The 12897-nt window shown below is 39.3% G+C and overlaps 1 long non-coding RNA gene across 1 annotated transcript in view; it reads right to left on the reverse strand.

Moving 5' to 3' along the window:
- Positions 1–3964: 3964 nt before the first annotated feature.
- The window catches only part of LOC138808007 (uncharacterized), a 386844-nt gene continuing 377911 nt past the window's right edge, over positions 3965–12897 (reverse strand). Inside the window, exon 6 of the long non-coding RNA XR_011366366.1 lies at positions 3965–4060. This is a non-coding gene — a long non-coding RNA (uncharacterized lncRNA). The remainder of the gene's footprint in view (positions 4061–12897) is intronic.

Raw genomic sequence — 12897 nt, forward strand, 5'->3', positions numbered from 1 at the left:
GCGTTGCAGAGACACTCTGGTGGAATGCAACTGTTTGTTCTTGGTGGTGGGCCAAAGGAAAAAAAAGTAATGTAGATAAGATGGTGAATTCTTGTAAAAGGTCACTTTCCCTAACTGTGAAATAGATTACGAACTAGAGGCATGTGAAAAAACACAGGAAGGCACAAAGAGCAAGCACTGAAGTTTTACCATTAGTTCTGCTATTAGAGATAGCATGTTACGACTTTGTGCGTGCGTTTACCTCTGAGTTAGTCTCTCATATATATGTTCCTATTAGACACTTACGCATTAAGAGACATATCAACTAAGTCATACTTTCTCTGTCCCTTATATATTCAAAGATATATTTTGCATATCTTTGTATATCTCCTCCTCATCCCTCTCTTCCCCTGTCTCTGTCTTTTTCTCTCTTTAAATCTCTCTCTCTAAACTTGGGGCCTCTTGCTAGGTTTGAATTCACCACTTACCATGTGGGCACCCTACCCCTTGAGCCATGCCTCCAGCCCTGCTTTTGGCTGGTTGTTTTGGAGATGCAGTCTAGTGAACACTGCCTGAGCTGTCCTTGAACTGTGATCCCCTAGCTCTCAGACTCTTGAAAATGCAGGATTATGGGAATGAGCCAGTGGCACTCAGCTGGCAATTTTCTCTTGATAAAGTGTCCCCATATTGCATTATATGGTGGACTGGAATATCTTCATCCACATCTCTCCCAGGAAATTTCAGAATCCTGGGTTCCCTTGTTCATGTATCTGTAACATAAGGTCTGAGAAACTGTGGGTTGGGGGAAGGTATTGTGTTACTTTTGTCTGTGGAGTTTTTTGAGGAGTATAGGATGAGGAAATAACATCTGTGTGTACAAAGGTAGGTTCTTCCCACAGCTCACCTGTGGTCTGTCCTGAACTTTCCCCTTCTCTAAGCCCAGCTTCAGCTTGCTCCTTAATATCAACCAATCTGTGTGTCATAAAACTATTTTTTGTTGTTTTGCATTTTTCCCATACAGAAATGCAATGTGGGGCAGTCATCCACAGAATTTGGAACCCTGTCAAAATGGCTCTTTGTCATTGTTCAGGCCAAAATAAAATCCCATTTCTGATACTCGTGTAAGAATTCTACACGTGGCTATGAAGAGCAGTCCTTCAGGGCTCCTGTGTGTGGCACCACTAACGATTCTCCTTGGAGAAAAGACGCTTCCTATGCTCCAAAACTCTTCTCTCAGATTCAGAGGTAGCATTCTCTCTCCTGGGATAGAATCTACAAGCACCCATTGAGGAAAGTATGGAAAAACCCTGAAAGGTGCAAAGTAGAAGACAAACAATTTCTTCTTCTTACACACCTTTTCTTGGTATGAGTGTAGAATGACAGGGGATAGAATAGCAGCAGCACTAGTTGTTAATTCATCATGCCTTTCTCATTAAGTAAAGGGAGCTGGGGAATTCGCTGATGGAGAGGAACAGTATCAGGTGATTTCTAAACTAGATGTTTTGTTTAGGTCTGGCACAGTGATATCTGTTCCTTCCCCTGGCTCCCAGAAATTGCATGGCATTTTCGATTGTTTGGTCAGAAAAAAATTCATGTTGTGCCAGAGTGAAACTGTGAATACACATAATTTGCCAAGGGATCCTATTCTAAATACACACCCTTAACTCTGGATTTTCAGAGTAAGAAAGCTTTTAAGGAGCATGTTTATTTTCTGCACCTTAATGTCATTCAAATGTATTAAATGTGAATAAAATCATTTCAGGAGTCAGGAGCTGTATTCATGTCCTAACAAACCACCAAGTAGCAACGCTCAAAGTCTTAGTCACACAATGCTTTTGACTACACAACATCCCATGAATTGGGGGGAAAAAAAACAACGTAAGACACATAGTAGAGGATTCCAAAACAAAAACAGAGATGAAATGCATAGTGAAGATTGTGTTTGCAGAAGAAGAGTAATACTACATCTTCTTTACTCAAACGCAGAATTAATTACCGGATAAGCAAGAGGAAATCCAGACACACATAACAGCCCTCCAGAGACTGCAGCGCTGTCTGAGATCCTTCTCTCCTGAAGAAATTCAGTTTCCAGCATTTAGTACATGGCCACATGACTTCCATGGGAATTTGGTCCTGGGCCACACACCAGGTTATCAGACACATGGGAAGATACATGGTCAGGAGCACATACTCAAAGCCCTACCCTGGAAGTCTGGTCTGCCACAGCTCTATGTCCTTGAGCAAGTGACCTATTGTCTCTGTGATCCTGTTTTCTTGGTGGTTTAGTAGCAGCATTTAAAGTACTTACCCCAAGAGTCTTGACAGTAGCATTAAGCAAGTGCATATTTGTCAGGCTCTTAAACATTTCCTGCATCTAGTTATTCATTGCTACATTAAGTATGTTAATAAGAAACATGGAACAATGCTGATAAAATATCTGCCTTTCATTGTCATGAAGCATATTATCTACATGTTTACATAATATGTGTACGTATTATCTATATGTTTACACTGATAAACACCTCAAAATCTCGAGTTTACCCAAACACTTATTTTCTAATCATAATGCATTTGGACCAGTCAAAATCAGACTAAATATTTGCAAATATCTGACGTATATGTCTGGCACTTATTAGCTTGTTATCTCTTGTGGCTTAAGTAGCATGCAGTAAAAAAAATAATAATAACCTTTTCCTTCTGCATAGACTAATGGAGTATGAAGAACTGCAAAACTTGTAAATTTTGCGGAAATATAATATGGAGATAGTTGAAATACAGCGAGCGCTTCATTCTAGGATCTCAGAGTTCATATTCTCACTGAGTTGGATAGTCTTATGATAACTATTAATATATATATATATATGTAGGTAGGTAGGTATATGTTAGATTCTCCTGCTTCGACTTCTTATTTGTTTTTACCGTGAGGTTGCTATCCCTTTACGGCAACCTTACCACGCTTCCATTCTAAACTGGTGCTCTTAGGATATCTTAAAGCCTGTAGTTCCTTGGGAGCCCGTTATTATCTTCTTCATTGGGAAATTTCCCAGAGAGGCAATTTGCATGATTCTGAGAGCATTCTGTATTCAATTGGTCTTTAAAAATGGGCTTGATGGAAGGAGAGTGAAAATATCTATTTGATTAATTTAATTACTCCAGGTGAAACTTGAAAAAAACATGTGAATCCTTTCCTTGCAAGTCGATTGGCTCTTCTTTATCCTCAGGCTAAACTTTTACATCCAAGAGCTCTCAAACATACATCCTGCTGTGATATAATGGGATCTTATGAAACTGGGTTACTAAGTATTTCTAGAAACCAAAAAGAAGATTCTTTAATCTTTCAACCAGTGGTGCTGCCACTGAATATGATGAAGGCCTTAAAAAAAAAAAAACCCAAACAAACTGTTTGAAATAATGCCTTCTCATCTCTCCCTTTCTTAAGAGTAGCAAATGATGGATCAAGTGTTTCACCTACTTTTAAAAATCTGATTTGAGGTGACCTTTAAGTCTTTCATCTTCAACACTGGTTCAAATGTTGGTTTTTAGCTGACTTTTTTTCCCTGTTAAGTTTTTTTTTTTTTTTAAATCTGAATTGCACCTCTTCTGAAAAAACAAATCGGAAAATAAATGTGTCCTAGTTCACAAAGTCACCTATTGACTATGAACGCGTGGAGGCAGACTCCTGGCTTATTGATTTCCCTAAGGGGACATTATTTGCTAAAAACTTTCCTGTTTCTTACTATGTGATGGTGAATGACTTAACTGTTCTGTCACATTTGTTCTTCTCATCTGTGAATAGTGGACATTAATTTAAATGTTTCTAAGAACCATCAAGCTATAAAGTGATTAATTTCAAGGTGTGTGAGATTATGCATCTTATTAATCTTATAAAGCTGTTGCTGGGTTGTTTCTAAGAGGAAGGGCATGTTCGGATTTCTTGTAACAAGGAGTGTAAATGACAGAATGCCAGTGAAAATTACCTTGGCTTCCCTCCTGATGCTCGATGCACGCGTCTGCTGACTTCCTCTCATTGGCTTCTCCATGCCAGGACTGGTGATCTCTGGGAAACTGGAAGCCCTCTTCGCTGCGGATAGGAAGAGACAAGGAGATCGGGCAGTGAGAAGACGGTAGAGCAGCAGAGAATCCAGTTCTCCGTCAGCCGATGACAAAGCTGCCATCTGCAGAAGGGCTGGCGGTCTTCAGCACGAAGATGCGGCCCTGGCTCGTGGGCTGCCTGGTATGCGAACACTGGGGGATGCTCTGGAGACCAGACTCCAGGTTCAAGTCCCGACTCAGGTATCCTCTAGCTGGGAAACATCAAGCAAAGGACTTTACTTTTGAGCTCTGCAGTCTCTTATCTCTGAAACATCAGAGTATTGCACGAGTGTTTCTGAAGCCTGGAAAAGTAGGTGAGGCTTTGATCATAGATTTTGGCATAGAAGTGCCCTCCTTCCCCCCCTCTTCAGCCTTCCCGAATGTTCTCCGGTTTTACCTCACAGTTATATTGTGATCTTTAATAGCATTAAAAGTATGCGTGTGTCAGTAGCAACTGGGGTGAAAATTGCTAATTGTAGTTATCTCTGTTTCCAGAGGTGTATAAGGAAAGACTTTCTTATTTTGCTCTAGAAATCCACACTCCTACCTTGTGCAGTGTATACGAAACCCTTTTAGAATCTGCAGAGCACCTGTAAGTTTCATGTCTTTTAAAAACTCCTAAGGAAAGTGAAGCATTTAACTTCCTAAAGGGCCAGAGACAGTGTGTTTCCCATGTGGTTTCAGCCGGAGCTGATTCCTACAGAAATGGGAGGAGAGGCTCCCGCAGGTCTGCCTTTCTTGCCACTCACTAGGTTCCAGCTATTTGGCTTTACATTCTCTTTGTACAAAGGAACTAAACTTGTTCAGTCCTCAGTGGTAGGAAACTGAGTCACAGGGATATTAGAAGGAAGAAAGAGTGTGGAAAGTGGACTCGACAGACCAGATCAACCTTCGTGGAAAGTTGAAGAGGGACACCATGGAGACCTGAGGAGGTTAGCAGAGACGGGGTGGAGGGACTTTAAGTCGGGTCGTAGGTAGGGGTAGGGTCACAGGTAGCTGGAGAGTCTGGGAATGGCCTGGAACGTCCTGGTGCTGGGAATCTCTTGTACAGGTTAACGGTTCAGCCAGGTGTAGCTTCCCTGAAGGAACTCAGGTGCTGGTCACCTGAGGGGTGGGAGTGGGGAAGTGGGATTTCACATTTAGATAAAGATTCTGGGCTGGAGAAGGGGCTGAAGAATTTCAGGAAGATGGAGGCGGGGTGTAATCAGTGGACCTTGCCTTAGGAGCAACATTGAGTTATGAGAACAGAGTCGCATCAATCAGGGCTTTAAATAATGGTGCCATACTCCTCCCTCCTTCTCCCCCTTCCATTCTCTTCCTCCCCTTCCTCCTTCTCCTGCTCTTCTTCCTCCTTTCCCTCTCCCCTCCCCCAATCCTCTCCTTCCTTCCTTCCCTTCCATGCTGTTGTCCTCTGGAATGTTCTTTCCTCAAAATTCCATACCTAAAACCACTGATCAGACATCATTGTTTCACAGAGACTTTTCTTGACCACCTAATGAAAGAAGCTTCCGCTCATGACATTAAAAAAAAAAAAAACCATCTGGAATCACAACACATATTCATAGCATGTTTGGCTTCATCTCTGATCGGTAATAGGTATGCAGCAAAGGAGGAGGGAAAATGTCAGCCGCAGCCAGTGCTGGACCGTGTGAATGTCACACCTGTACTATGGTAGATTCCCAGTCTGTGAGTGAGCTGGTGCTAAGCAAGCCTGTGTTATGCAAGAGGAAGGGAACCGCAAGCTGTGTTTGACTTCTCTGCCTTCTTGAGTTCTTTATTTTCTGCTCACTTTGTCTATGTAGGCTCAGGAGCTCTATAGTATAGAATACTTCATTTGCAAGCTAATATGCTCCTGTTATAGTTTCAGGAATGGGGCTAACTTTGCCTGCCAGTCAACAGGGAAACAGCATAAGCAAAGTTATAAACTTAGAAACAATGGCCACCAAACCATGGAAAAACTATCAACCAATACTTGAATTTGGTTTTCTGTGGACCTAGAAAAATAGGTGTCCAAAGTGCATATTTATCAATGGAAGTACTAGCTCTCTTTGAACAATGATATAAGAAGAGTTATAGTGATTTTTTTCTTGACAAGGTTAACTGTTTCTCCATAAAATACTGAGTTAATGTGGTACGTTTTGTAGGAATGAAGACAAAGGAATTTGAGACATTTAACTTTGTTCTCTATTTTAAAACTTGCTTTTTTTTTTTTTTTGCTGAGGCTGTGTGGGAAAAATATTGGCAAATGGGAACAAAGAATATCTTTGATAGAATTTTGTAACTGCTCACTTGCATAAATGGTTGTACAAAACCGCAGAGCCCAACTTAGAAGCTCTTCACTACAGGAAACAAGACTCATTGAGAACAATCAAATGATGAGAACTACATGACTAGACGGGAACACTCTACCTAGACCTGGCAGACAGGAAACGAGTTGAAGAATTCTAGCACCAATGAACACAAAGCTAACGTACTTAAACATAAGCACCTTATGGGATTTACAGTCATAAAATGATTCCTCCAAGAAACGTAAAAAGGAAGTAGCTACATGTTGCCTACCAGTGATCCTGGAAGAAAAAAAAAGACCCAAAACAATCGGGTACTTATAGTGCGAACCAGAGTGTTTCTTGCTCAAATATATCCTTTCCATTAATTGACAGCCTATATTTTCCCATTCTTTGCTGCTGTGTTGACAGTGGGCCTATAATCGTGTCTGGAGTAGTGACTGAGATTCTGAACGGAGTTATCTCGTTTCTGAAGAGATGTGTTACTCCTGGATGATGATATAATTAAGAAGACGAAGAAGGTGAGCTTGAGCTTCTAGCAGGCTTCTGCCATTTCCTCCTCGCGGCTAGAAGCGCCTGACATCTCAGCAGTCTTGAGAAGCCAGCTCGCTCCGGTGATAATGATAACAAACTCGTCTTTGCAAATAAGAAAAACAAGTGAACACAGCATCTATCTCCCTAACACATAGTTTCTTCTGTGGAAGCACTAAGGGTTTAATTCGAGCCTCAAGCTTGCTGGACTTCACTCTACCACCTGACTCAACCCTCGATCCCCGGAGATCACACTCCTACCCACTTCCTTTCATGTCATTAAAAGTCAGATGCTCATTTAAGAGAAATCACACCATATGAAAAGGATAAAATGTAAAGAATTAATCCTTGAGAGCAGGTAATGTACGTAAATCGTATGCTGTTCTGTACCTATATTTTATATTGCCTCTATGTGTTTGCATATCTTCATATGTATAACTCGTGTGTGTGTGTGTGTGTGTGTGTGTGTGTGTGTGTGTGTGTGTGCGCAGACAGAGTCTCATCATCTACCCAGAACGGCCTCGTTGTCACTATGTAACCCAAGCTGACCTTGAAACCACAATTCGGACTCTGGAGTCACAATTCTGATGTCAGCATTTCCCAGTCTGAATCCAATTTGAATTAGTATTTCACTTTTTGTTTCAGGTTAGCTTATTCTGATACACAGTCTATGATCCACTCCATGTATCAACCAATAAATTACGTTAGTTCAGAAAGCTATCTATTCATGTAAAATGCTCACATATAAACACGTGTCTGTTTCTGCATTCAGATCTATCAACAAATAGTTTATAGCTGCACGTCTTTCTCTAATAACACTATTCAGTTCTATTTACTGCAGTTTCCTGTACATTTTAGTATTGGATAAAACATATGTCTTTTTTTTTTTTTTGTCGGTCGTGGGGCTTGAACTCTGGGTCTGGGCGCTGTCCTTCAGCTCTTCAGCTCAAGGCAAGCACTCTACCACTTGAGCCACAGTACCACTTCTGGTTTTCTGGTGGTTAATTTGAGATAAGAGTCTCATGGACTTTCCTGACTGGGCTGGCTTTGAACTGTGATCCTCAGATCTCAGCCTCCTGAGCAGCTAGGATGACAGGCATGAACCACTGGCACCCAGCAAATGTTATGTCTTATTTCTCCCTCCTTCTAATTACTGTCTTCACATTAACTCCTTGAGAGAATTTTTGAATCAACTTAGTTCCAAAAAGTCTAATTAAAAAATTGTCCAGAGGGCTGGGAAGGTGGCTCAGTGGTAGAGTGCTTGCCTCGCATGCATGAGGCCCTGGGTTTGATTCCTCAGCACCACATAAGCAGAAAAACCGGAAGTGGCTCTGTGGCTCAAGTGGTAGAGTACAAGCCTTGAGCTGAAGAGCTGAGGGACAGCGCCCAGGCCCAGAGTTTAAGCCCCAGGACCAAAAAAAAAAAAAAAGTAAAAAATTGTCCAGGATGTATTTTAAAGATTATATATGAAATAACTTCTGGAAATGCCAAGGCAATAAATACATATAGGAATTCTGCAGCTGACCATAGAAAGGGACACTGTGGGACTATAAATTTAAACACAGGCTTGCCTTGAAATGTAGTATGATGCTAAATGAGGAAATGTCATCTGGATTTAGATTTGGGAATTGTGTAAAAGCAATGACCTACCAAAGGAAGTTGGTCTCTTTAAATAAAAATTCATATGAACAAATAATAATTATTCTATGATTCAGAATTTTTTAAAGATTTTTGTATAAAATTTCATTTTTTCCGTAGTACTTAATGTATTCACAGAACTGTGGTTCTCTTTATGTCTTAATGTATGTTGGAAAAGGGGTGAAAACTTACAGCAAGCACTGTATTTCAAAGGGAAGGAAAGTCAAGAGAATTTGGGGCCCACAATTGTCAAATTTCACGCAGTCACTTACATTGTTGTAAGAGGAAGTCCTATAAATTAAAAAAAACACTTCTTAAAAATCTTTTATTTCCTTTTCACATTTTCCTGGTGCCTCATAAGCGCTGACATGAATAGTCTACTTGCTGGATTTTATCCTTTCTTTCTTTTTTCTTTGTTCTCACATGTTGTTGATAGTCCAATTATGCATTGATTTCAGAAAATCTTAGGAGAGTTAGTCACATTTTACAATGAGCTTTCCTTCCTTCCTTCCTTCTTTCCTTCCTTCCCTCCCTCCCTCCTTCCTTCCTTCCTTCCTTCCTTCCTCTGTTCCTTCCCCCCTCCCTCCCTTCTTTTGTTTTGTAATTTTCCAGGACTTCTTTATATATAAGAAACAGATACCATTCTGTCTGAAAGCAGGGCTTGTATTTGAGCCCTCCTTAAGCTTTCTACAAAGGCTTTCTGAACCTTGATTGACCTTCCCCGTGTTCCTCCAAGCCACAGGGCAATTCGACTGAATTCAATGACTTATTTGGGAGCCTGACAAATATTACTCCAGGCACTGAAATCATGATTTAAACATATGGCTGTCAGACTAACTTAGGACAGTTCAATCTGTAAAACAGCTAGTTTTCCTAGAGGTAGAAAGTCTCTCAAGGTCACTGGGAGAACGACGACAGTGTGTGGTTCACAGAGCTAACGAGGAGGAGAAGGAGCAGAACCTCAGACTAGCTGAGCTGCTTTGCCGACATGGTGTCTCTATCCTGGCTTTAATCCACGTTCGTAGTTTCGAAGAACTATCAGCACACTTGTGGTTCAAACTGACCTGAGACCAAGAAATGTACATTTCTTTTGTTTTCAGTGCCACCATCATTGGTATTTGTGTTTGATGGGGATTTTAGAATACTTCTATGATTCACTCAAAAGAAAAGAAATGGCATAAAGGAAGACCTCTGTAAGAGTATTCCTGAATTCTTTTAGAACTTGCTAAAATCAAACAAAATAATCTTGTCTTTCAGTGTTGCCTTCTGGGGTCCTCTGAATCACCTCCTGCTTCAGCTATGTCCCTTCTAGTTGCCAGAAAAAATAGTAAGACAGCCCGAGTGGACCTTTTCCCTCATCCTCTGATCGACTCATATTTCCATATTTTCAGCCCATTTATTCTATTTTTTCTGTATTGGTGCTAGAGCTTGAACTCGGGGCTTGGGCTCTGCCCATGAGCTTTTTCACCCAAGATTGCTACTCTACCACTTGAATCACAGTTCCACTTCCAGCTTTTTCGTGACTAATTGCAGGTAAGAGCCTAACAGACTTTCCTGTCTGGGCTGGCTTTAAAAGGTGATCCTCAGCTCTCAGCCTCCAGAGTAACTAAGAATACAAGTGGGAGCCACCAGTGCCTGGCTCTATTCCATTTTTTTTTCTTTTTTGTATTTCAGTGTAAAATTTCTTTTGGTTTCACTAAACCTACATTATCTTGTTGGAAAAGTAGTTGAGTAGGCACTGGGGAGAAAGAGAATTCTTCATCTCCTGTCCTTGGGTTATGGTTTGAAACCTGTAGTTCAAGTCTTAAGTGTTTGATGTCTTAATGTGCTAGAAGGCCCAGGCTTCTTTGCTTCCGGCTGCAGCTATATGATGAAAACCCGCAATGGTCAAGTGGTATTTGATAAATATTGGCTAAGTGTGTCTGCTCAACTTACAGCCTCCACCAAATCGATCAGCAGGCCCAAGATCTTGATTTCAAAATAGAGATGCTAAGAAATATTCCGAGAAAAGTTCACCTTTCCACAGACAAACTGCTGCAATGTAGAAATAGTTTTAACAATGACTACGGATGCCAATTGGCGAGAATTTTTAAGGTCTTAAAATATTCAATATACAATGAAAATGAGGCCTCGTTTTTATTCCAAAGAAACTCAAGTTCAGAGAAGTGGCCAGACAGTGAACAATTCACAGAGGGGAAAAAGGAAAGAACCACTTCCAAATTCTTTCTTAAATACAAAATATATTTTATGTGTCTATGGAGTCACCACAATGAAACTCCCTTGGACTATCAATGTATTCTAATAAAAAAATAAAAATAAATATCTAAATACTATGTAAGAATGCTTTCCTAAGCGTTTATTTTTTTAAAGTCTTAACAAAGTTGTTGTTGAAAATATTTAATATTTGTCATCAAAAAATAATTTCAACTTTTTCTTGACAGTTCTACTACTGCCACTGTGTTATGATCATAAATGTTTGGCAGTAACACAATTCATGCCTGGGTTCAAATCCAGGCTGTGATTTATACGCCATGCAGATCCTTTATCGGAAAGCAGCACTACTGAGAATAGAATGAAGGATTGTGTGGGGAAAACTGGTGCTATGTCTGGTATATCATTGCTAGAGAGTAACTGCTGATCTCCACAAAGAAAGGAGTGTCACCGTGAAATTCATCCTGTCATTTCCTTCAAAGGAGTTTAAGAATGGTCTACCTTCTATTGGATTCTACTACTGGAGTGTGTAAGTAGTGACTACCAGAAAGTCCGCTCCATTACTCTCAGAATCACTCTTCACATCTTTCAAAGGCAATTATTTCTGCCACCTCTATGCACAGTTGCAAGTGGAGGACATATATAGGTATTTGTATCTGGTTGTTGGGCCTTGGGCTACGGCGTTTCTGAGGTTGTATTATTTTTTTCTTACTCAGATCAATTCTTTCTGAGTAAAATTCAAAGCTCTCATAAAAATCGGTCTTTTTCTGAAATTTGCATGACTTATTCGTAAATAATTGTGCAAAAGTGACAAGAGTCTTTTAAAATTATTCAGTTCCTTTTCCTCTTCACAAGCTTATGTATCAGCTTATTTGTAACATATATGTGATATGTATATGACATATATGGAGAAAGACTGAAAATGTTTCTTTTATATACACATACATATACATATACACATGTATGTATGTATTCATATAGAGAGAGTGATAGAAGCTGGAATCAGTCACTCTATACCACATGCGTGCTCTCTCTAGAGATATATATATATCATACATTTAGAAAGAAACTGACAATCTCTGTAAATACATAGCATATATAGGTATATACATTTTAAGATATATGATATAGAGAGGAAAAATGGGGTATCTCTCTATATAAGCTATATGTTATACACAGGAGCTACATGTTATATACAGAGAGAAGTTAAAAATCTGTCCATCTCTATCTATCTATATATCTGTCCACATATATCTATATCTATATGAGAATATTACATATTTACACACATATTTTTAGCTTTTCTCTTAAAAACTTCTTAATGTTATTATAATAGGGTAGGCTAAACTTCTTTTGCATAGTTACAAATTATAGTAAATAAAATCTAGCTATTTGCATTAGCTAGATGTAACACAGGGCATGAATTACATTTCAATACATTCATATACAATCATAATAAAAATCCATATCCACAAGCCCATTTTAATTTCTTTCCACAGAGCACAATTATTGTAAATATCAGGGAGTGGGAACTACTGAACAGATGGGGCATTAGTGTCTTAATTCTTGATTTTTGTTCTAGTAAATCCTTCCGTTTCATATCCTTTTCCCAAATCCTGTGGCCATTCAGGGCATGATGAATCATGTTTTAAATGCTATTTTAAGGTTAGCATTATTTTTTTGTTGTACAATTTTAAACAAATATTTGAATGTACAAGTCCAACAGGCTAATGAAACCACATTAGACTTCAAGTATTTTAAACCAGCCCTGCCATAATTATGCCAGAAGATGCTGAATCAACTCAATTTATTTCTTGGAACCAATAGATCTACTATTTTTTATGTCTGATAAGTAATCTCTCTAAATTGATTGTCTAACTCAGATCCTTTTTTTTTGCTCCATGCTTGATACTTCATGCATTACAGATTGAATATCTATTTATTCCATTTACCTTGAAAAGAAAAGTAGATATAAATATATGTTTCTACAGTTTAAAGTGAATTTATGGAGATAAGGTATACATCCACATATGCTTTAAGTTTACAAAAAAGATAGTCACATCTTAAATGCCTTAGTCATAAAAATAGAGAATAAATGTTTCTCCCTCGTCATGTGGCACGGAGCAATTTAAAACATCAAATCTAGAATAATGAAAAATTG

This window comes from Dipodomys merriami, unplaced genomic scaffold, assembly GCF_024711535.1.
Source record: "Dipodomys merriami isolate MVZ:Mamm:240054 unplaced genomic scaffold, mDipMer1.0.p SCAF_44, whole genome shotgun sequence".
NCBI classification, from domain to species: domain Eukaryota; kingdom Metazoa; phylum Chordata; class Mammalia; order Rodentia; family Heteromyidae; genus Dipodomys; species Dipodomys merriami.